Below are 23,920 nucleotides of genomic sequence, written 5' to 3' on the forward strand. Positions count from 1 at the left end.
GTATCCTCGAGCAAAGAAGCGGGCTTCATCGTCGTTACCTCGGTGACCCGTGTAGACGGTGACCGATATTAATTGAATAGGGTGGTTGTGTAGCGGGAGGGAGGCGAGCAGCGAGGCCATTGGGCTGGAGATCCGACCGCGGGCGAGGTTGCAGGCGGCGGATTTAGAGTCACCGCCAATTTACAGGAAGTATTCCGAGACCTGGATTGGAAACAGCTAGGGATAAGAGTTAATTAAGAATGCCATAATAAGCTGCGATTCGCTGACGGCAACGCCATGCTGAATCACTCAGGAGGTGAACAGCAAATCATGATGAATGAGTCAGATGGGCAGAGCAAACGATTTGTCTAAAAATTACATGCCGAAAACCATAGTAATATTCAACAGCCTAGCAAAGGAAGAGCAGCTCATAAACGGCAGCTAGGTGCTGGAAGTGGTAAAGGAATACGTCTTCTTAGAGCACGTAGTGACAGCTGATCTAGATCATGGCAGGGGATTAACTAGAAGGGTAACAATGGGGCAGAGAGCATATGTGATGTTTTCTCAGATCATGAATGGCAGTTTACGAATATCCGTGAAGAGAAAAGTGTACAACAGCTGTTTCTTACCGGTACTCACCAATGAGGCAGAAACGTGGAGGCTAACGAAAAGGTTCAGCTTAGTTCAGGACAACGCAGCGAGCCATGGAATGAAAAATGAGAAATGCACCGTTAAGAGACCGGAAGCGGTCAGAGTGGGTGAGGGAACACACACGTGTTAATGACATCCTTGTGCAAATCAAGAGGAAGAAATGGGCTTGGACAGGGCATGTACTGCGATAGCAAGATAACCGGTGGTCCTTAAGGGTAACAGAATGGATTTCAAGAGAAAGTAAGTGTAGCAGGGGGCGGCAGAAGGTTAGGTGGGCGGATTAGATTATGAGATTTGCAGGAAAAGAATGGACGCAGCTGGCAAAGGACAGGGTTAATTGGAGAGACATGGGAGAGGCTTCTGCCCTGCAGTGGGTATAGTCAGGCTGATGATGATGCTGATGAAGGTGGTGGTGGCAGGGGTAGTAGATACGGTTAGAGCGAGTGACTCCTCCTCCCCCTCCAGGGAAGTGGACGCGAAAATAGTGCTGGCCTCGACCTGCTCCAGACAGCTGGAGACAGCGCTGAGCGCGACCGCTGATCGGGAAGGGTAAGAGGCAGCTCCTACATAGACGGTTCCTGGCTGGAAGCCGTACGATTGCATGAACTTAGAATATTTTAAATTAAGAAATTAGTAGCGCTGTGCTTACATCGACGTAGTAGATAAACAACACTTGGAAAAGCCAGTTTTAGGTGAATGGAAGCCTAGCATACAGGAGGAAGTTTTCAAGGATGTGATTCACTGCCGCCTTTTTATAGGGCACTTATACTTTGTATATAAAATCAAGCTGACAAAAAAAGTCAAATTACTATGTGAATCTTAAGATGAGCTAAGAGCACACCACGTTTTAATATTTAGCAGGAAGTTGAAAACACGAAGAAGATCATTTTGCTGTGTTTTAAATTAACCACATTCCATTTTACCAAACTTTGCGTGTAGGCGAACATAGTCCGATTGATTTATCATCTATTTTTTGGTGTTGAACGGATGCAAATGTCTCAAACACAGTTTACATTAGAAAGCTATAGTAAAATCATTAAATAGACTATTGTCCTCGTGTTGGGCGCATGATAGCCTTAGTTGCTTATGTGCCATAATGCTGGAAATACTACCCAACACGAAAAATAGTTCTGAAGTTTCGTCAGAGATGTCATATAACGCCCAACTTGAAAAATAGTCCCTAAATTTCGTCAGAGATGTGGAACCAAGCCAAAAATCATCAGGAGTTCGACCGGGAAGAAACTGCTAAGAGTCGCGGTTGGCAGACACTTCACAGAAACCGCATCCAACGGATGCCTGCTTCCTCGGTCCGTGAAGAACGTATGCGAGCGTGCATGAAAAGCAGTAGACGTGACGCGGTCCAGTGACACTCTGTCCGCTGCCGAAAGGAGCTGATACAGTTCGGACTCTCACTACCCCTTTAGAACCGCGGCCTCAGATCTCGTCCGCCGCGCAAAGCAACGTACGTGCATAGCCTCACAGAGAAGCCGTCCTCCTCAGGGACCCGTCTTGGCGTATGCATCGCCGAGTGAAGGGAATCCAGCCTCGTTGGGGAGGTTGAATGGCAAGCAGCAGAGCTTCGATGCCCGAACGTGTCTGATGTTCCCTATGACAGCCTGGCCTAAGCTGCTGCTACAAGAAGAAAAGCGACGTATTTTACAGTCGCAGCCATCATCCGCCGGGGAATATTTGCCATACGTACGCGTCCGCCCGTGGCCTGAAATCGTTTTCTGCTCGAGAGACTTTCTTAGTCGAGCCATGCAAATACCTTCGGTGCGGGCTTTGTTCGCTGCGTGCCCAGATATGGAGGAGATTGATTCTTTTTTATCAAGCTCAGATGCATTTGGTCGTGATGTATTTAAGCCATTTTCTCCTTCCCAGCATTCAAGTAGGTGCATGTCGTGCGCTTTAGAGGACGTGACGCCGAGGAAGTTTTCCTTGGAATGTTATTTTCCTGTTGTGGTTCATTTTAAATGCGTTTGGCATCGACGCCTTGACACCCCGTTGTATTTCTTCTTTCTTCACGCCCGCTTTTGCTTTTAGAGATTTTCTTTACTGATGAGCGCCTAAGAGAGCGGCTGGCTGATACAACGTTCACTGCAGTGATGACGCGCGGTGTTCGACCCACACTGCTATCTGGCACCCACAGTTTTCTTATGAGAGAGGGCTTGCAGCTGGTCTGTTGCTCGGGCTCTTTGGGACGAAATTTTTTTAATATTTGTCTTCGACCGCATTTCGAGCGTAGTACTCAAAATAGCCAAAGCGCAATTTGGCAGAGCTGCCCTTGCGCTATAGAAACTAATTTCACACATCTTGTTACTGATCACATTCAAAAACTTTCATAAGGCAGCCCTGCTTGCGACAGTGCACGGCCGTCATTATCTTGTGGTGATAATTCTGGCCTGTTTCACCTTTCAAGAACCCATTCACTGAGGCCCATACGTGTGGCGGTCACAGTAACACAGCTCAGTGGAAAAGGCATCTTTCACCACCAATGAAATAAGCCTAGAGAGGCACCGACCTTCAACAGTTTTCTTCCCCTTCCCCGCCCTGAACGAGCTACGTATGTAAGGACGAACACCAGAAATCATCGTGGACGAACAGGCAGCACGCCTTATTATTGCCAGAAGGTCGGCAGAAGTCTTCGGAGTGCTTTGCTGAGATCCCGCCCATATGCGCTCCAGCCACCATCTACTTCAATTAACGTTTACTCATTCACTCACTCTTCATCGGGCACCTGAGGTGGCGGCAGTGAACAGCCCAGACTTGTGCTCAGCATGCAGGTTAGCAGGTTCGCACTGAAAACTTCTAGGTGCATTTCCTCAGCAGCCACTGCTACAAGTACCAAACTTCTTACTGTGAAAATGCCGACTAACGCAGAATTGAGTACGGTTCGGGTGTCCATTGAGATGTGAGACATTCATTTACTGCGTAGTAAAACCAATTTCAATCTCAAGATGATGATGAACTGAACTATCCGCAGTGCAACGTAGCCTTGCCATGTTCAGTGTCCTCTATGAGGAAATGCAAAGCAAGCAAACTGACATCACGAAAGAGAATAAGCAGATTTCACGTTGCAATAACCAAACTAAAACAACTATCATCTGAACAGAGGCCGGATAAATAGGTTAAACAACGTTAAGATTAAAAGAGTGCCGTGGGCTCAGGGTGTGAGATGCGTCGGAATCATAGAACTTGGTTCGAAAATAGGTTGTGGGAAGGGTATATCCGCGAGATGGTTCGCTTTGAAACCGGCTCAATTCTGCGTAGTTCGCAGCGGGCTATCGATCGCTCCGCCGCGTGACATCACGCCGCCTCACGGCAGGCGGCGAAGTGGTCAATAGCGCGCGGCCAAATGCGGGCAAGCGAGCCGGTTCCAAAGCAAACAGTATTGTTTATTCGGCCCTTTTTCGTGCTCTGACAATGAAGTCACTCACCGAGTTCTTTGACAAACCGACAATATTATACAGCAGGCTTTTTTACGCACCAAAAAAAAAAACAGAACACGCAACAAAAAAGCACGCATCGCTATGAGCCGCGTCGAATTATTTGCTAATAACAACGATGAGGACTCCATCTTCATCAACGATCAACTAACCAGCGACAAAAAAAAACGTCCGCTCTAGCAATAGCTCTGAAAAAAAAACTCTGAGTGTGTGGTAGATAAAGCGCGTATCAAGGAAAGAAAAACCAAAGAACGTGGCGTATACTGTGCATCTTGAATTTATGATCTGTCCGTTTTCACGTAAACCGTACTCTGCATACTGCTACATCTTAGTGCACTGCTCACTATATTGCTTAAAAGCCTCCTTTTTCATTAACCTGCTACTCTTAAGTCTGTTGTAGCTAAAAATTCTCGAAGTTTCCAGGGAAATACGATGACTAATTGAACTTTTCAACGCTCACTGACGATCCTTTTTAGTCATTTGTCTTTCTCAGACATACTTGTCATCCAAAGATGAGAGACTTTTTCCATTGCCTGGCTATCACGCTGAATACTGTCATAGGTTAACTGATCGGCACGGCGGATCTGCAGTATTTGTTTCCATCGCTATATGATACACACGTAGTCATAATATGATGTTTCAAACCGAGAAATGCGAATCAGCCTGCCTAGAATTTGACAGCTCTATTCTTGCTTCAAACCAAAACACTATCACCGCGGCTACATTTATCGCTCATCTTCAGCATCTTACGAACACTCTCGCTGTGAATTAAAACTCATTCTTCCTACTTTGTATTGAGAAAGGAACAAAATCGTCATCCCAAGTGATATTAAGATACCCATAACAGACTCTCCTGACAGCTCTTGCTCTTTATACACTAAATTCCTGCTCGGTAATGAATTGGAGTCACTGTAGTTTAACCTACATAATGCTCCTAAAATCTCTAGCACCCTAATCGAGAATGCATTGTCAAATATTATTTCGCCACAGATCGCAAGATTACTCTAGTTTGACGACACCGGCCATTACCCCGCTTTCTTTTAAACAAATGCCAGCGAAGCCCTCTTAGAAGGATACAAGCAGTCATTTGACTAAAAAAACAATTCGTTGAGATAGTAAGAGAGACTAACTGAGATAGTGTACTACGAGAATCGTTCAGCAGTAACCGTTCACCAATTTTGCCTCGAATCTCAAGAAGACATAAGTACCAAAAGCACATGTGAAATTCCGACTACTCCTTGGTATTCAATTCCTCGGAAACCATGGACCACCAAAAGTCTACTGAGCTGAATAGCTTAAAGAAAACAAACTCGTTAAAAATTTGAAACGCCGCCATTTAACCTTCGCTCAAAACAGCATTTTCATGAATGCTCGTTTGTTATCTCTGCACTGCTGAAACGCACCAAACAACAGTACTCCCAAAAATGAGATCCTTAGAAACAGAAATAACATTCATAAGAATTGCGAAACTCACAAGGAATTCTTGAAACTAGCTCAAAACAAAACTGGCATAACAAAAAATTCTGATGGCGCGTGTGGGTTAACTAGTCATGTCGGCATTCCTAATATATTTAGTTTATCCTTTTTTTGGGGGGGGGGGGGGGGAGGCTGCGGTTCGTAGCTTTCAAGCAGATTCTGTGAGTCTTGTCAGATACTTTATTCTTTGTTCTTACGCTCTACTTAACAAGACAAGGCCGTTATGGTAATTTGTAGCTTAAAAAAATACCGGTTTTGGGATCAATGCAATACATTCTTTTAAAATAAATGTACGTCCTCGTTAGCTTTCTAATGTTCCTTCTGAAATTAATAATGTGGAACTGGTTGATTTCCTGCGAACTTAAACAGAATTAGGTGATACTTAGCTTCAAGCAAAGCGACAAAGAAAACCTATCTGACTACCATCCAATAACCATAATATATTTGTTAAATAAAGTAATAGAAAGGCGTATTGTTATTCGTATACTGAGCACTCTCCTAAAATTCAAACTGTTAGCTCATATGAAATTTGGATTACACCACAATTAACCCACAAGGCTAATGTTATTTGAAATCACATAGAGAATTAAACAGACTATAGATTATGGGTCCTTTGCCGGTGCTGTACTATCAGATATTACGAAAGAATTTGAGGCAATTAGCCAAACTGTGCAATACATGAAATTAGAATCCCTAGAAATCGATGAATCTGCCTCATTCCTTTCGCTCAGTTATCCGACAAATCCTATAAAAGTTATCTTATTACAAGAAATGCTATTTCATCCTTTCAATTTTAGTTTAGGAGCGCCGCCCTTTTACATTTTAAGTCCGCCTCTTTTTCTCATTTACATAAATGATTACCTTCATGCTGCCCTGACACAAGTTGTATACTTTACGCGGATGATACCGCAATATACATTGAGGACAATGATTTCACGCGCATAATATAAAGAATAAAGATTGACTTACCGAATATTGGCTTATGGTGTCAAAGTAGCTTGCTCTAATTAAACCCCAAAAAATCACTTTCATGCAAGCAAGCTATCGCGAGCTCCCACGTTTACCTAGGAGATCATAGCATTCCTATCTCCGAACATGCTGCCTTTCTAGGCATGGCGTTTGACTGTCGTCTTAACATTACATTGCACACCAAATCCCTCTGAAGAAAAAATTTCTTTTTGGGAAACGGGTGTTAAAAAATAGATATTTCTTTCAATTTCATGTTCAAGGGCTAGAGCAAACGGCTCAAGTCTAAGACCGGCGTGAGCTCGAAGAAACTATACTGTAAGACGTTTTAAAGTAAAGTCAGGTTATTCATACGTTTCTCGCTATGCAATCATTTGAGAACAGACGTTTACTGCTGGAGCCTTTCGGTGCCGCCACAGAACAAACTATTTTGTGAAGAGATAGGCGGAAAAGTTAAACCTGCCATTTTGTTGGCTGTATGCGCCAGATCTTTGCTTGCTTTCTGAAGGGAAATATGTTCCTATCAGCTGTTGTTGACGGCACATGTCCAGGTTCTGCGGAATCGGCGTCGCCTCTGGCGTGGCACAGCGCCAGTTTTATTTGCCAGCATACATCGACAACGTTCATAACATTCCTACAACGTGCCATGACAGACCACTGCCTTGAGCGGACCGAAGACAGTGACATCACCAGTGGTAAAACAGTCGGAACACTTTCACTGTACCAGATACTCCTTGTAATAATGTATCAAAAGTAATGTACTAACCGCTTAAAATAGCCATCTGGTCTTCGCGCGGTACACAGTAGTAACTATGCTGAGAGTTTTACGCTATTATTTGTCTCAAATAGAAGAGGATAGGTGGGCCGCCTTTGTGATGGTCCCAGATTTGCTTAAGTTGATAAGAATGTCAATGAGCCAAGTTCGTGAAAGGAAGGGAATTTTTTTTTTATTCGTTGCCGTAGCCGCCCGTGCTCCGACCACATTGCGAAGGCGAGAGCCTCGGCTCCTAACTGGCGTTCCTCGCGTTCCAACACCCTCTATATTTACACAAGCAATGAATTAATTTGTTCCATCCCTATTTCGCCATGTGGTCTACTGTGTCGTGTTCACCGTGCAGCTCAATAACGTCCGTGAGTGCATTCATGTGCTCTGGTACACAACTATACAATGTGAATGTAACCCGCCTCGCCTTATCAAGTGTACATCTGCAAAAGCTGCATTTTGCATGCGTCGAACGTCGTGATATCAGAAAATATGCCGTGCACAGCTTTCCTGCAATATTTCGGCTTCACAGGTAAGTTGAGGTAACTTAAGAGGTCTTTGCTCATTTAGATTAGAAAGCAGCAATGACGTATAGGCAAGATCAGATGATGGCCTTGAATACTTGAGGATCCATGGCTGGACCTTTAGGAGACATGCAACGACAAAGTGTTTGCCGGAGAGAACAGTGCCGCCCAGGCGTTGCACAGATTAACTGCCAGCCTTTTTGTGCGTGGCGTCTGCATTCCATCTACCAACCACTGCAAACTCTGTTGCCACAGGGATAGAAGATGTTCTATATAGTAACTGAACAGATCATGTCAGGTAATATTGCAAGGATCAAAGCTAGAACGCTTTTGCATAAATTGACTGCCCATAGCAAGAGAAAACATTGGATCCAAGGTTGCCGCCGTCCGTGAAAGTATTCTGGGTGCAAGTGGTTTACTAACTCACTCTGGTACTCACTCGTGTGCTTGTGTTTCATTTAGGAGGAACGGCCGCTAGGCGGCCCGAGTGAGCGGACGCGTTTATTATCGGCTCCGCCAATTTCTGGTTCCTGTGCCCAGCTAAGTCCATTCAAGGACCCACCAAGGCCCTCAACGGATCCTGGAAGGTTCACGGACCCCAATCGCTACCATCTTTTGGATGTGCCCAATGACCTTGGTGAGCTACCTCTTGAAAATGTCTCTGGCAGCCACGCCGCTGCGCTAAGCCTCGCCTCATCGAGGCGAGCCTCGCCGGCGCGCCGCGTTCCTCCCTCCCCAACAACCATGGAGGAGCCCGTGGATGGAGAGACCTTGAACCCCTTGGACTGCCACCCTGGTGAGTGGAAAACTGTGCTCCATGCATACCGTAATCGGACCACGGATTCGAATTCGCCCCCAAAACACCCGGTATCGGCCTCCGTTCAACCTAAACCAAGCGCCAGCAACGCCGGCGCGCCACCGGACGCTGCATCTGGGAACACCCGAAGCGCGTTCAAGGAGACGCCGCAGCTCCTACGCATGACGCGCGCGTCGTCCATAGAAGTAAGCAACTCGCCGCACTGCCGGCGGGAACCATCAGAGTCGTCTTTTGCCCGCGAGGCGGCCTCTCCCTGGAGAAGATCCCGGCTCCCAGTATCCTGCAGGCACTTCACTCGACTCTCAGCTGTTCAGTGATTGGCGAGTTGCACACAAGAATCCACCCAACCAACAACACCTTCACAGTGGCGACGGTAGCGGAGGCAACAACTCTGGCATTGGTCAAAATTCAACAAATTACCTTAGCTGGACAACAATACCCGGTAGCCGCGTACATCGCGGCCCCTCCAGCGGCAGTCAAGGGCGTCATTTCCCGGGCCTACTGAAATGAAACACCAGCGCAAATCCTGACTGACTTACAGTACAGAAACCCAGACGCTAACATTACAGCGGCCCGACGCATGGGGAAAACAGCGTCCATCTTAATAACTTTTGCCTCAGGTCCCGTGCCTCACACAATTAAATATATGTGTGTGGTACACCGCTGCACCAAATACAAGGGTAGCCCCGATGCCTGCACAAACTGCAGGAAGCCTGGACACAGGTACGACGTGTGCCCTCTCCCGAAGGCTGGACTCTGCCCGCGGTGTGGCGAGAAGCACACCCCTCAAGAGACCCCATGCACACCAAGCTGCATTCTTTGTGGTGGTTCCCACCTTACCGGTACCGGCTCGTGCAAAGCCAGGACCCCTCCACCTCGTAGACAGACCGCGCTGAAATCCAAGCAACCAGTGCCCACGCCAAAGGACTTTCCACCGCTAGTGCCTCATCAAGATCGCCAGCGAGCCTGGACAAAACACACCAGTACACCCCATACTTTACAGCGGGAGGAAGAGATAGCTCTCCTGCGGGAAGAGGTAAGGCATCTTAGGGCAGCCATTAATTCTATCCATCCTACCATTTCTCCACCCACTCCTTCACCAACACCCCAAACCTATTCACCTACACCCCAACCCTCCACACCCCCTCCACAAAAGAAACGCAGACCAGAAGACATTCCAGACATGGATTCTAAATTACAAACCTTTGCCCAACAGCTCGAAGCCATTATTCTGGCTCAGACTCAAAATTACATTTAAGCCGCCATCACTAAGCTTACAGAAACTATTATCAGTCAAGTAACTACTGCCATTCTCCAACAAATTCCACAAATAATTGCTGGAATGTCTTCACATCTCCCAGCTAGCAACCCCATAGCTGCTCCCATCCTCCGCCCCACCCCCACTCTCCAGCATGGCCCAGTTGACGGGCAATAATCTCCAATTAAGCATCCTACAATGGAACTGCAGGGGGTTTCGTCGCAAACGAGACCCCCTGCAGCAGCTCCTCTCTGCTTCCTCCACACCCCCTGATATAGTAGCACTTCAGGATGCTGGCACAAATTTATCGCTGCCAGGATACGCTCTGGTACCCTCTGACACCACTCCAAACCCCAGGGTTATCACGTATATCCAACATTTTGTACCATACACTTGTCATGTACTAACCTCACCGGTAGCTCACACATTCCTAGAATTAATCCCCTCCACTCACAGATCTCATCCCCTCTTCATCCTCAACTGTTACCTCCTTCCGAGGCAACCGGTCTCAGATTTATTCTCTAATTAAAGCCGCCTCAAACGCTGCAAAAAGGAACCCCCTCATTATATTAGGGGATTTCAACTGCGCACATGTAGACTGGGGGTACACCCGCACTAACAAGAGAGGAGCGGAATTGCGCAACACCTTTCAGATGCACGGCCTGTCCATATATAATGATCTGAGCACACCTACAAGAATTGGCAATAGTGTCACCGTCGACACAAGCCCAGATCTTACTTTTGGTCGCAACCTTCCCACACCGGTGTGGACAAACACAAATGAGGCCCTGTGCAGTGATCATTATATCATAACTATACAGCTTGATTTCGCCAAAAAAGGTAAAAACTACCGTGTCCGAATTACCAGCTGGGATAATCTTCGGAAGCACAGAGAGGCCAAAACATTAGAATCCCCATTTAACCTCCACACATGGATGACAGAGCTGAAACACGATGTCCAGGCATTCACGCAAACATTAGACGCCACCCCCGAGACTCCCGTTGCAGACAGTCGCTTAGCGCACCTACTCCAAGCTCAGAACAGTATCCTCACACGCTGGAAAACCCAGAAGCAAAATCGGAAACTTAAGCTAAAATTAGCGCAACTACAGAAACAAATAGAAGAGCACAGTGCCGCACTCAGTAAATCTAACCGGCACCAATTATGTGACGGATTACGCGGTAATATCTCCTCCACCAGGGCCTGGCATCTTCTACGGCATATGATAGACCCCACTCAATCTAAAAAGCAAACACGGCTTACACTCAAAAGACTTACCCATAAAAATCGTCAAAATCATCAAGCACTGTTACGCCAACTACAATCAACTTATACCACTGTGGGCCAAGCTGTATCATATCCCGACTATGTAGGCCCCGATCAACCCTCCCTCGACGCCCCCATTATGGAGGTTGAAGTCAGAGCAGCCCTTATCAAGCTCCGAAACTCAACCCCTAGGGAGGACCAAATCACAAATGTCATGCTCAGAAATCTAGATGACCATTCAATTTCCCTTCTCACCGACTACTTCAATGAGTGCTGGAAAATGGGGGCGCTACCCGCTGAATGGCAACACGGGAAAATAATTTTCATTCCTAAACTAAATAAGCCCATTAACGCCCAAAACCTCCGTCCCATTTCGCTGACTTCGTGCTTGGGAAAACTGTTTGAGCATGTCATCCTCACCCGTCTCACACAACACATGGCATCCCATGGACTATATCCCCATACTATGGTAGGATTTCGCGCCCACCTCTCGGCACAGGACGCCCTACTGCAGATTTTATACGCTATCCTCAATGACATGTTACATCACACCAGAGCAATCCTGGCAGTCGATCTCACTAAAGCCGCCACAACTATAGCTACTCACGCGGCAAACATTGGGCTTGAATGCTCCCCCACAAAGTCGGCACTCCTCATAATCCGCCCGCGGCGCGTCCCTACCTCCCCCATCACGATCTACCTGCATGACACTCCCATACCGCAAACACCTACCCTCCGCATTCTTGGCCTGCATTTACAGGACACGGGGGAAAACAACGTTACCCTGAAAGCACTAAAACTGTCCACTTACTCCGTCATCCATCTTATTAGAAGGGTTTCACATTCATGAGCCGGTCTAGACGAAGCAGACAATCTCAAGGTGCTGCATGCCTTTGTGCTTAGCCGCATTCTTTACGCCACTCCTTACCTGAACCTCTCCTGTGCGGATAAAGACAAGATCAATGCTCTAATCCGCATGGCTACCAAAGCAGCGCTAAACCTACCAAAGAGCACTAGCACGGACAGGCTCTTCAAATTAGGAATGCACAACACTATACAAGAACTTATAGATGCCCATCGCTACACACAGTACCTTCGTCTGGCTGGCACGGAAACCGGACGATATATACTGGATTCTCTGGGAATTCGCATACCGGCCCACACGACAGACTTCATCTCTCTCCCTCGCGCCATACACACCGCGCTTATCCTGAAACCCCTTCCTAAGAATGTCCACCCTGAATACAATCAATCCCGCCGCGTCGCGCGAGCCAAAGCTCTTCATAAAGAATATGGCACTTCAGAGGATGTGCGCTGGGTGGACGCCGCATGTGGTCCAGACCGTTCAGTAGCTGTGGCTTACCATCCAGCAGCCCCCCCATTTACCCATTTCATAGACCCCCCTTGTACCCCGGAAGAAGCAGAGGAAACAGCTATAGCAATAGCCATTGCCCAAACCAATGCGGCTTATATACTTAGCGATTCCAAAACAGCCGTTCATAACTTCGCCCGCGGACGCGTCCATCCCCCCGCGTGGCAGATATTGAGAATGTGCACCCTAAATCCCGATAGGCGTATTGAGCTCGTGTGGGTGCCGGCTCACTCTGGCAATCCCGGAAATGGGGCCGCCGATAACATAGCCCGAGGACTTATTTGCCGGGCAAATGGCGACCCCAGCCGGGGTTTCTCGAGGGAGCGGGCACACACGTTTTCAAAATTAACTCAACAAGCACGCCTTGCCCGTCGACTCTATCCCCCTCCCCACCCCCGCCTATCCCACTCCCAACAAATCCTCTGGAGGCGACTCCAGACCCGAACTCTTCCTACCCCTCAGCGTCTCTCCTACTTCCGCCATGTTTCCCCAGAGTGCACTCTCTGCGGAGCTCCGCACGCCACCCTGGACCACATCCTCTTCGGCTGCCCTGCCGATCCTCCCCCGCAGGGACAGCCCGCCATCGGTACATGGGAGGAGTGGGAGGCCCTCCTTGCGTCGCAGGACCCGGACACGCAACTTCGCTGTGTGAACCGGGGTGCCAGTGCCATTGCCCTACGTGGCCTGGACACGTGCGCGTAATGTGAGGACTGTGCGGTGGCCCTGAGACCTTGCACGGTCCAAACTCGCTTGCTTAATAAAGTTTTCCATCCATCCATCCATCCATTTAGAAGAGTTTTTTTTGTCACGTACAGACTCTAGGTTTGTGTCCCGCACTATTCAATATCTCCGTATACTAGGCGAATTCTATTTGCACGTGTACCCTCCAGCACCCTGTTGCGCACATTCAGAAGTATCCAACATTACATTACACAAGTCCATGCGGCGTTCTAACCACCACCGAAGTGCTGCGAAAGATTGGTCTTGAGCACAAGAATTTTATGCGCGAATTCAGAAAAGGAAATACGGTTTCCTCTACGTATTGTGTTCTGAAAACACAGGGTACGGTGCTTACGCAGCTCTCTCATTAAGAGGAGGGAACGAACTTTTCTGGTAATAGGGGTACCGATACGATGAAACTTCCTCTCTCAAATACCGGTGATAATGTTCTTTTATTCATCAACTCACAAAATGAACTGACGTTTTCGCTTTTTCTTTCCTTGCAAGGCTAGATTTTCGGGATAAGGTCAGCCACGTTCGATATCACAGCCAGTAACGAAGCCCACGTGTAGAGCCCACATTAATGCGTAGTACCGTGGGAAGCACACAGGTGCTCCCGCTCAAATAAACCGAAGACTCCCAGTGTACTCTTGCCTCATAACGCGAACGCTCGACTGTGTGGGTCGACCGTTCATGGCGTTGACCCAGACGACCGTCCGCCGTAACCTTTATAGGTACTGCACCCTGGCTGCGCACACATATCAACCTTTATCGCCGTTATTTCTTTTTAAGTATTTCTGATGCTTCTAGTTCTTGAAACCTTTTCTCAGTGTTGTTTACAAGAGTGCTGCGAGCTCCGGCAGTACAGCCCGCACGTGTCATGTCATACATTTACCCACGCCCATTCATTCGTAGCCTGCCTTCACTTGTCGCGCCTGCCACTGATCGCAATAAATTAGTGTCTGTCACAACTAACGCTTAACTGCTTGTGTTAATTGTGTCAAACAATACATTGGGGTATTTTGGCCTTGTTTTTTATTAATGATGATTCACATTGTTCATTTAAATGCTGTGGTTTCAATGAACCTCCATAGGTTCTATTCAAGGAAATTATTTTTCACTGTCTGATGCTGCGTTCATTTTTCTTAGTTATTTTGTTTTTAATTTTTGTCTGAATTATCAATAATTACCAATGTGCATTTTATTTAAATGTCTTATAATGTTTTTGTTTCATTCTGTTGTTTTTTCTGGTTTATTTTCTGTTTTTGATCGATTGCCTGTACTCTCCCCTGTGTAATATCCTCAGTCGTGAGGGCCTTTAGGGATATCTTGAATAACTAAATAAACTAAATGCAGACGGGCGAGAACGAGCTTCTGCACCTTCACTGCGTTTCACGAGGCCTATCTTGCGACATAGTTGTTAAGTTTTATCTCCTGCGCAAGAAATCCACCTACACATGGTTGTGGCGTTTTTTTTAAAAAAAAAACATTGGTGCTGATGACCATACGAGCAGCAAAGTTTTTTTTCGATATCAAATTGCGCAACGTTTGAATAGGTTTGCGCTGGTACAGACGACGTGTGTCTCGCTGTTTTCGATATGGCACTGCGGCAAGCGAAGAATTGCGTGCAATGTTTGACAGGACGCCGGGACAGGTGACTCGCCAGCATTCGCTCAAACAGGAAGCCTTCTGGAGCTAAATGGTAATGTTGCCAGAACAATATACGCTTGACCAAACTTTGTATACCCAAGTATGGATGGACAAGATTAATGGAGCCACATCACCTTCGTGCCTAAAATTCGAAATTATTGGTGATGGGAGCAATTTACTTGTATCGTGCCCGCGTTGTTGTATTTATCATGAGGCACTCCTGGGTAACCTAAGGAGATCGAACGTGCCACCGGACGACGTCTCTCGCAACGTGTACCCTGAGGGCTCGCGAAATGAGTAGCAATCGGTGTCAAAATCACTCCTGGTCTTAAGAAGCAGTGGCAGAGAAACAATTAATTTATTTATTTATTTATTCACGTTGCCTCACAGGCTCCAAGCATGGAGTATTGTGTGAGGGGGGGATTACATAAATAGGGGTAATAACAGGAGCATGAATGACACGATTATATAATGCTGATTGACTGTTAGTACTCATTAAACAGTAAGAACATCATTATACAATAATTATTGACGCGTCAGTAATTAGAAAAAATGGCTGTTATTTCGGTCCTAAAAGAAGCTGGATCACGAATATTGACGATGTGTTCCGGAAGACCATTCCAGTGAACAATAGCCTGCGGCAAAGCGGATGAATTGAATGCAACGGTTTTACCTGAAAGGCGTTTGAAGCTGAGATGGTTGTTTAAGCGGCGCGAGGTGCGGTGAGGTTGGGCAAGAGGGAGAGTCGAAAGATTAGTGCTATAGACTATCTTGTGAAATAAGCAGATTAGGGCAATTAATCTTCGTGATTGCAAGGTACAAAGAGAGAGCGATAATTTAATGTTTGTGACGCTTGAGTGACGGTCATAGTTTCTGGAGATGAAACGCGCAGCACGATTTTGGACTGATTCAAGGGAGTTAATTAAATAAGCCTGGAGAGGTGACCAAATGGATGATGCATACTCGAGTTGCGGACGAACAAATGTTTGATAGGCGAGCTTACGGGTAGTAGCAGGAGTTCCATGAAGATTCCGTTTTAGGTATCCTAAGGTCCGGGATGCTTTAGCTGTTATTTTCTGTATATGAGTGGACCAGGACAAGTTACATGAAAAATGGACACCGAGGTATTTGTAAGAAGACACCTGAGAGACTAAGCTGTTATCGAGCATGTAATTGAACGAAGAGTTAGATTTTTTGCGGCTGAATGTCATTAACTTGCATTTTTCAGTGTTAAGTGACATTTGCCATGATGAACACCAAGCGGTTACATGATCGAGGTCCCTTTGAAGTGCAAGAAGGTCTGCAGGTGATCGGATTTTGCGGTAAATTATGCAGTCATCTGCGAACAAGCGAATGGTTGATGTAATGTTAGATGGCAGATCATTAATGTAAATCAGGAATTATCCAAATGATTGTGTCAAGTGCAGAAGTTGGTGACCGGCCACATACACATTCTTAACGCCACCACCCACCACTGTGTAGTTCGCGATTATGCCAGCAGGCACACAGACGCAATAGAAAAAAACAGAGCGAAATGTGTTATTTCTTCATTTTGAAGTCAAACAAAAACCAGGTAGAGAGCATGTTGATTAGAAGCCCCTGCATTTGGTAAGACACAGTGCAGTCGTTCATGCTGTCTGTACTTCATGTCTCTTATAGTGGTCGTAGAGCCCTGTATATGAAATATAGTTACGTGCAATTATGTAAATAATATTAGCAATACAGTCATGTGCTAATTTAACCAATCTGGCTATTTTCGAATTATTCCAGATATCGAATACATATTGCCCTTTGAAACCTCTATGCGACTGTATAGGAAAGGCGCGCTCTATATCGAATTTCAATTTCGCCGGTCATTAGACACAAAGCGCTGCGCGCAGCGCCCCTGGAACTGCCGCTTGTCCAAAGGACACTCTTCGATCACTGTTTACGCACAGAGAAGGAACGGATGATTTGCAGCGCTAGAAATGTGAAAGACCGTGAGAAAGTAAACTTAGATGGACTTAAGGGTAACCTTCGGTCTCCGGCAATCATTTTGCACACAACATCCGCTGATGCCGTGAAACCGGCCTGACTAACTAAAGCCTGCGGTGACGCTCGCTTTGCTGCCGAAGACGTTGATCACAGCAACTGTACCTAATTTTCAGTTAACAATTATTCTTTTTATACTACACGAGTAACGTGATTAGACATCTTATGATTGGCAGCGAGTTGCTCCAAAACACTCTCCGCAGTGACTTCTATGCGAAGCAGTTTAGTAGTAGCAACGCCTTACGAGTGGTTGCTGTCATCACGCTGCCGGGAAATGTGTCGCTCCAAGATGCGCGTCCGTAACGTGGGAGCAATAGGTCTTCGTTTCTGAATCACCAACACGCGCACATCCGCTTGATTAGGAGAAGTCGCCCACGCAAAAACACCCCTATATTTACTGCCTGGTGCAGTGCGATTCAGTGTCAATTTTAATGCCACCCATTGTTGCACGCCGTCTTGTGAGCACAAGACGGAGGGATCCCGCAACTACGCTTTAACGTCGTCAAGCTAATGCTCCAGAATTGACCAATTGAGCCATAACGACGAATTTATTTTTATTACAACGCGTGTTGCAAGCCAATTTAATCACATTCAATGTGTTAATTGCATGTAAGAGTGATACTTTTGACCAGTGCGGGTTGGTGCAACCCATTCGATATCGGTTATGGTACGTGGTTGCGCGTAAAGATAATTAGAGGTGCTAGTAAGTTATTTCATGCAGCGCAGGGAGCATCTATTCGACCGGCAATATTTTTCATGTCAGCCGTTGTCGATTACTGCAATGGCGCCCACAGCGAGGTTTTCCAGTTCAAACTAGTTTAAGCGCAAATAATCGTTTTCGACTTTTTATTTCTATGCAATATGCTTCCCATTCTATAGCGGCCATAAAAACAGTGACCTGAGATACATGGTTCGTTTTAAATTAGGGTTATATTGTGCCCGCGTTTCAAATATTCAACTGCGTGTCATTTTCTCCCCGCCCCTTCTCATTTGCCGCACGTGACGCTAGCGTCAGTATTGATTTTCATAGGCTGACATAAGCGAAAATGCCCCCATATCTAGGAACTACATGCACATGAGAAATGATGCGACTTATTGGCGCCGATATACATAGTTCCGATAAAACACTTCTGGCCTTCACTTCCGCCTTGTGTCAGCCAGCGCTTCTCGCTTGATGGCATCCACCACAACCTAGCATTTATCTTTCTCTTCTTTTTATAGCGGGTTCTTTTGATGCTTTTCTACTGGACAGATCGCTTTGAACAGCGACACTTCCTCGGAACCATACAGTAAGAACTTTGTGCACAGTCCACAGTTAGATCGTACAGCAGGAAGCAATCCTACGCAAAATAAGAGCATGAAATAAAAGCGTCTCATACACACAGCTACGAAAGAGCAATGACGTGTTTTGCAAGAGTCACGAATGAGCCAAAAATATTGCAACAGATCGCATTCGCCAAAATTTATAAATAAAATTATGCCTGTCGAAGCAAAGCAAGCGGCAAACAATTTTGTAAGTTTCGGAACCACGCACATTTCGCCCTAAACGGAGCATCTAGGGTGAATTTAGAAATACTGAAAATTACCGTTCGTTCTAAATAACGGTTTTCGGATGAAATTCTGGCAGTTGAAGATGTTAGGCATGCGGAATTTTCCTTAGGCACCACCGCATTAATTTTTTTGCCTGATGAATAAGTTTAAAGCGCAACGTAATCACGACAATGCATCAGAGTAAAGCATTGCATCATTAAGTTTTACTCGAAAGAGCGCCGAGAGGTAATCTGCATAGTGTGAAGACGCAAAAAAAACACAGAAGTCGGCACAAAAACAGTTTGACTTTATACTTATTCTGTTTCGTGCAGAAAAATCCACAACCGGTAAGCCATAAACACCAAACAAAGCCGTACGATCATGCAAAACTATAGCCGTATCGCAAAATATCTTGTATTTGTTTTTCATTCCTTTCAACTGTAGAGAGAAGCCATGTCAGCTCTTTTTTCCCAAAAGACGCTGTACTCACGATGACGCAAGAAGCGCTGCTTATTTATAATCAAAGCCCCTATTGTTAACTTAGGTTATCTGTTCTTCAACAACGCTTCTAACATAGGGTCTAACACGGTTATTTGCGGCGATGGATTCCTGAACGCATAGTACGTTCTATCCGAGTATGCCTCCAGGTTCTGCGCATATTTTTGCCCAGTGCATCAATTGCACCCATCCCAGTTCGCCTAACAAAGGCCCACCATTGGACAGCAAACAGCAGGCATGCCTTTCTTACGCCCCTAATGAACTTTTACAAATGTATCGTTTCCTGCCTGGGTTTTTCCTGTATAATTGTGGTGTGCGGATATTTCGCTTTTTACAATTATATGGGGTATATTAAAAATAAAATGTTCGTAAATAATCCTTACGAATCATGTGAAAGATTCTGGTAAATTATTTCTTTTGGAAGTTAAACACAATCTAGTTGCTGATTATAACGACGCAGTCCTCTTGTTAGTGCTTGAGGTATTGGGGGATAAGCTGTTGTCAAGGATGCAGTAAAGTAAAACTAAAACATTTATTATTTCTCAAATATTGTCACGTTGGCGTTAAAACAGCCGATAGTCACTGTCGATTTTAGCGGCCGAGAGGCAGCAGCGGCGTAGTCCAGAACAAGCGCTTCTTCTTATCCTTCTTCTTGATAGGCGCGTTCGTCTTCCCGAGCGCTGGCGTCATTAGCCCCCTACTCCGAAAGAATCGACCCGATGCTGAAAGGAAAGCAGGGGGTCCCGAGAAGAGTTAGGGTGTCATTGCGTAGTTGGGCTGCAGGCGAACCACGTGCACCACCTCGCGCCGGTGGTGGCGTCGAGGTTGTTGAGTCTCGTGAGGGACGACTGCATAATTCAGGGCTCCAAGGCGTCGCACAATTCGGTAAGGACCGAAGTAGCGGCGCAAGAGCTTTTCACTCAATCCGCGTAGTCGGATAGGAGACAAAACCCAGACAAGGTCACCTCGGTGGTATTCCACATGCCGCCTCCGTAGGTTGTAGCGTTGCACGTCCTGGCCCTGTTGGTCCTGAATTCGAACCCATGCGAGCTGGCGGGCATCTTCGGCGCGTTGTAAGAAAGACGCAACGTCGTCATTTGGCTGATCGTCGACATGAGGCAGCATGGCACCGAGTGTTGTCATCAGCTGACGTCCATAAACCAGTCCAAATGGTGTCATGTTGATATTTTCCTGCACGGCTTCATTGTATGCGAACGTGACGTAGGGTAGGACGTCGTCACAGGTTTTATGTTCGACGTCCACGTGCATTGAAAGCATGTCCGCAAGCGTCTTATTTAGACGTTCCGTGAGTCCGTTAGTTTGGGGATGATAAGAAGTCGTCCTACGGTGACTGGCGTGACTGAAAATTAAAATATAGTGTAGGAGCTCAGAGGAAAAGGCGGCACCTCTGTCCGTAATCACAATTTGTGGAGCACCATGACGTAAGACGATTTGATAAACAAAGAACTGGGCTACTTCGATGTCGGTGCTGCTTTGAAGAGATGCTGTCGCCGCATAACGTGTGAGATATTCAGTGGCTACTATTATCCACCATTTTCCGGAGCCTGATGTAGGAAAGGGCCCGAGCAAGTCCATGCCGACTTGTTGAAACGCCTGTGAAGGCGGCTCAATGGGCTTGAGGAATCCGGCTGGCTTCACGGGCGCCACCATCCGGCGCTGGCAATCCCGCCAAGTGCGGACGTAATGCGCAATGTCAGGACCCAGGCGAGGCCAGTAGTACTTGTCTTGAATCCTAGCTTATGTTCTAGTAACACCAAGGTGGCCGGAAGCTGGTTCGTCATGGCAGGCGCGAAGAATTTCGTCGCGTAGGTTCACAGGGACGACCAGCAAGTATTGCCTACTGTTGGCGGCGAAGTTCTTCTTGAAGAGAACACCATTTCGTATGCAGAGAGACGGCAAAGCTCGCCTGAAGGCTTTACGAACTCTCCTGCTGGTACCTTCAAGATAACGAATGCTGTCGCAGAGGTCGGGGTCGGCGCGTTGATGCTCGGCGAAATCGGTGGCATGCATTGCATTCAAGAAGACTTCATCGTCATCAGCAGGGTCGTCCGGAGCTTCTTGCACGGGGGCACGAAATAAGCAGTCGGCGTCTGCGTGTGTCTGACCGGATTTGTAAATGACGGTGCTATCGAACTCTTGGAGTCGAAGGCTCCGTCGTGCGAGGCGCCCGGAGTGATCGTTGAGGTTGGTAAGCCAGCATAGTGCGCGATGATCGGTCACTACTTTGAAAGAGTGGCCATAAAGGTATCGTCGGAAGTTCGAAACTGTCTACACGATGGCGAGGCCTTCTTTTTCAGAGGCAAAGTAGTTGGCTTATGACTTCGATAGTGTGCGGCTCGCATAGGCGATGACACGTGGTCCCACGGGGGGAGGGGGGGGCGCTGCAGTCGCCGACGGGAGCGGACTGGCTTCTCATCGGCTCCTGCTATTGTGCCAATTAACGCAGTGTTAATTTACCGTTACCGTGATATAATTGGTACCAAAGTGTGCGCGAAGGTGCGGGGCATCGACCGGTGCCAGTTTTGACCAAGCGGTACGTGATTCTCTCGATTTACGAGGACTTTTCTCTAGTGCGGTGCGGACTCTTCGCTAAGCCTAACGTAAGCCTACCACGAGTACGGCCACCGGTGGCGACGGGCCCGGCCGCTAGGCCTAACCCGGTGACGAGTAGGACCAAGATGCCGTCCGAAATGGAAGTGGCCACGTCAATGGGAGACAACATGGCGTCAGCGCCGAGCATCGGTAGTCTCGGTGGGCGTACGTGCATTGAAGTTCACGGAGAGGACATTACACTGGAAGAAGCCGAAGGCTGGTCGCCCTCCCGCAAACACATCAAGCAGATCATGGCCAGCAAGGAAAACGGTGAGTCCGCCACCATTACTCGCCAGTCAAGACCCAAGACTAGGGCCAGCTTTGCTAACAGAGTTGCAGCCTCGGTAACGAAAGCGGCGATGATGCCGATAGACATGCCGAAAGAAGACACCAAGATAGTCATGAGACCACGTGGAGGGCTCAAAGTAGCGAGAACTGAGGTTTCAATAATTATGTCGGCCATCATGATGGCGGCTCGAGTAACAAAGGAAGAACCCAAAGCAGACACCGTCTGCAAGAACGCGCAGCAAAACATCACCGCGGTCAGCACCCCGGACGAGAAGCGTGCCACGCTGTACTCTAGGGTCAAGAGAGAGAGGGTTTATTGATAAGAAAGGCAGAGAGGTTGGCCTGAAAAATAAATATCTGGCCTGCTACTCTGCTCTGGGGGAAGGGAAGAGGAGATAAAAGAAGGTCACGATGGGGGACGATGATGATGGGAGGAGGCAGATGAAAAACTACCTTAAAAAAAGGAACACTTTCTGACATCACAAACGCGAGACAAGGAACGTGTCGCTCAAAAAACGTGAGAGCACTCGCGTTGCCTTTACAGTTCTAAAACTATCTGGCCAAGCGCCGAGGATCAAATCCTCAGAGAGGAGCGATGTGTCCATAGGCGACTCAAAGGTCAAAGCACTTAACATAGGAGACAGGACATAAGAAATCAGGGCCTACCGAACTGCGCCGGACGGCATGGTCAAGGGAGTTTTCCGAGGCATAGCCGTAGACGACACACCGGAGGAGATAGCCGAAAACACCGTGAACCCGCGCAACCCCCTAGCGGTGGAGGCGCACAGAATCGGCAATACAACCACGGTGATAGTACTCTTTGCAGGACAAAAAGTACCGAACTACGTCAAGTATGGCTCGATATTAGTCAGGTGCGGGCTTTACCGCAAGCACTTTTACGTGTGCGGGCAATGCGGCCAGGTCGGCCATAGAAGAGACGTATGCCCGAATCCCAACACCAGAGTGTGCTTCGGCTGCGGAAACGTGAACCCCAGCGAGGATCACAAATGCGAGTGCAAGCTCTGCAGGGGACAGCATCCAACGGGCCAGAGGGAATGCAAAAACAAGTACAAGTCCGTACGTGGTCAAAAAACGGCAATGGGAGCGCAAGATGGAAGCCATGCAGCAACAACCGGATCCGGAAAGCTTTTCGCCGCTGCGGGCGCCGTCTGCCGAGAGACCCCGCGGCGATTCGAGGCAGCTCGACAGCAGCCGCAAGAGGGACAACAGCAAGAGAGGCAGGAGCGCCAGCCGGCACAGACAGTCGCAGTCGAGGAAGAGAATCGCCTGGGCCGAAGCAGTCAAGGCAAACATGGCAGAGAAGAGACAACCACCGGCGCAAAACGCCGCGAAGAAGATCCAAGAAGAGAACGGGATGGTAAAAGCCCTAAGAGACGAGAACGAGAAGCTAAAGCGGAGAATCGCGCAACAGGACGCAACCATCAAGGAAATCAACGAGAAGCTAACGACATTAATTGCGATACAGCAACAGCAGCAGCTGCTGCCGAAGCCCGCACAAGAGAGGAAACAAGAGATAACCGAGGACGAACCAGAGGTAGCGGTGGACCAGAGAGCCGCGAAAGCTGCGGGACCGGCTCCCAAGAGGAGAGCCATAGAGGGCGCCAAGGAACGAATGATAATGGAGAGAATCGACAAACAGGACGACAGACTCGACCGTCTTGAGGCGACCAGCAAGGTAACCAACGAACGCCTCATTGCGCTCGCGCAAATGGTTCAGCAGATGACAACGAACATACAGAGCACGATCCAGAACATGATGGCGCAGATGCAGGCACAGCTTCAGACGCAATCTGCGAACACGGGAAGGACGAGGTCAAACGACGCTTGGACTCCAAGTACCTGTCGAGCACCCCCACGGAAAGACAACCGGATTACCAAGGCAACGAGAACGAGACGCTAGATCGAGACATCCAGACGTGGGAAGTCAGAGTTGCCCTGCAGTATCTCAGTGGCAGGTTCGCCACGGGCCCCGATCGAGTGACCAACACAGCGCCCAAGAACCTCGACGAAGTGGCCATCGAAACGCTCACAAACTTCTACAAGTGCTGTC

At 47.5% G+C, this 23,920-nt stretch overlaps 1 pseudogene; it reads left to right on the forward strand.

Annotated features, from left to right (window-relative positions):
• The first annotated feature begins 21,647 nt into the window (after positions 1–21,647).
• LOC144102706 (uncharacterized) lies at positions 21,648–23,770 on the forward strand (annotated as a pseudogene).
• Positions 23,771–23,920: the final 150 nt, after the last annotated feature.

The sequence above is a fragment of the Amblyomma americanum genome, chromosome 8, assembly GCF_052857255.1.
Source record: "Amblyomma americanum isolate KBUSLIRL-KWMA chromosome 8, ASM5285725v1, whole genome shotgun sequence".
NCBI lineage: Eukaryota > Metazoa > Arthropoda > Arachnida > Ixodida > Ixodidae > Amblyomma > Amblyomma americanum.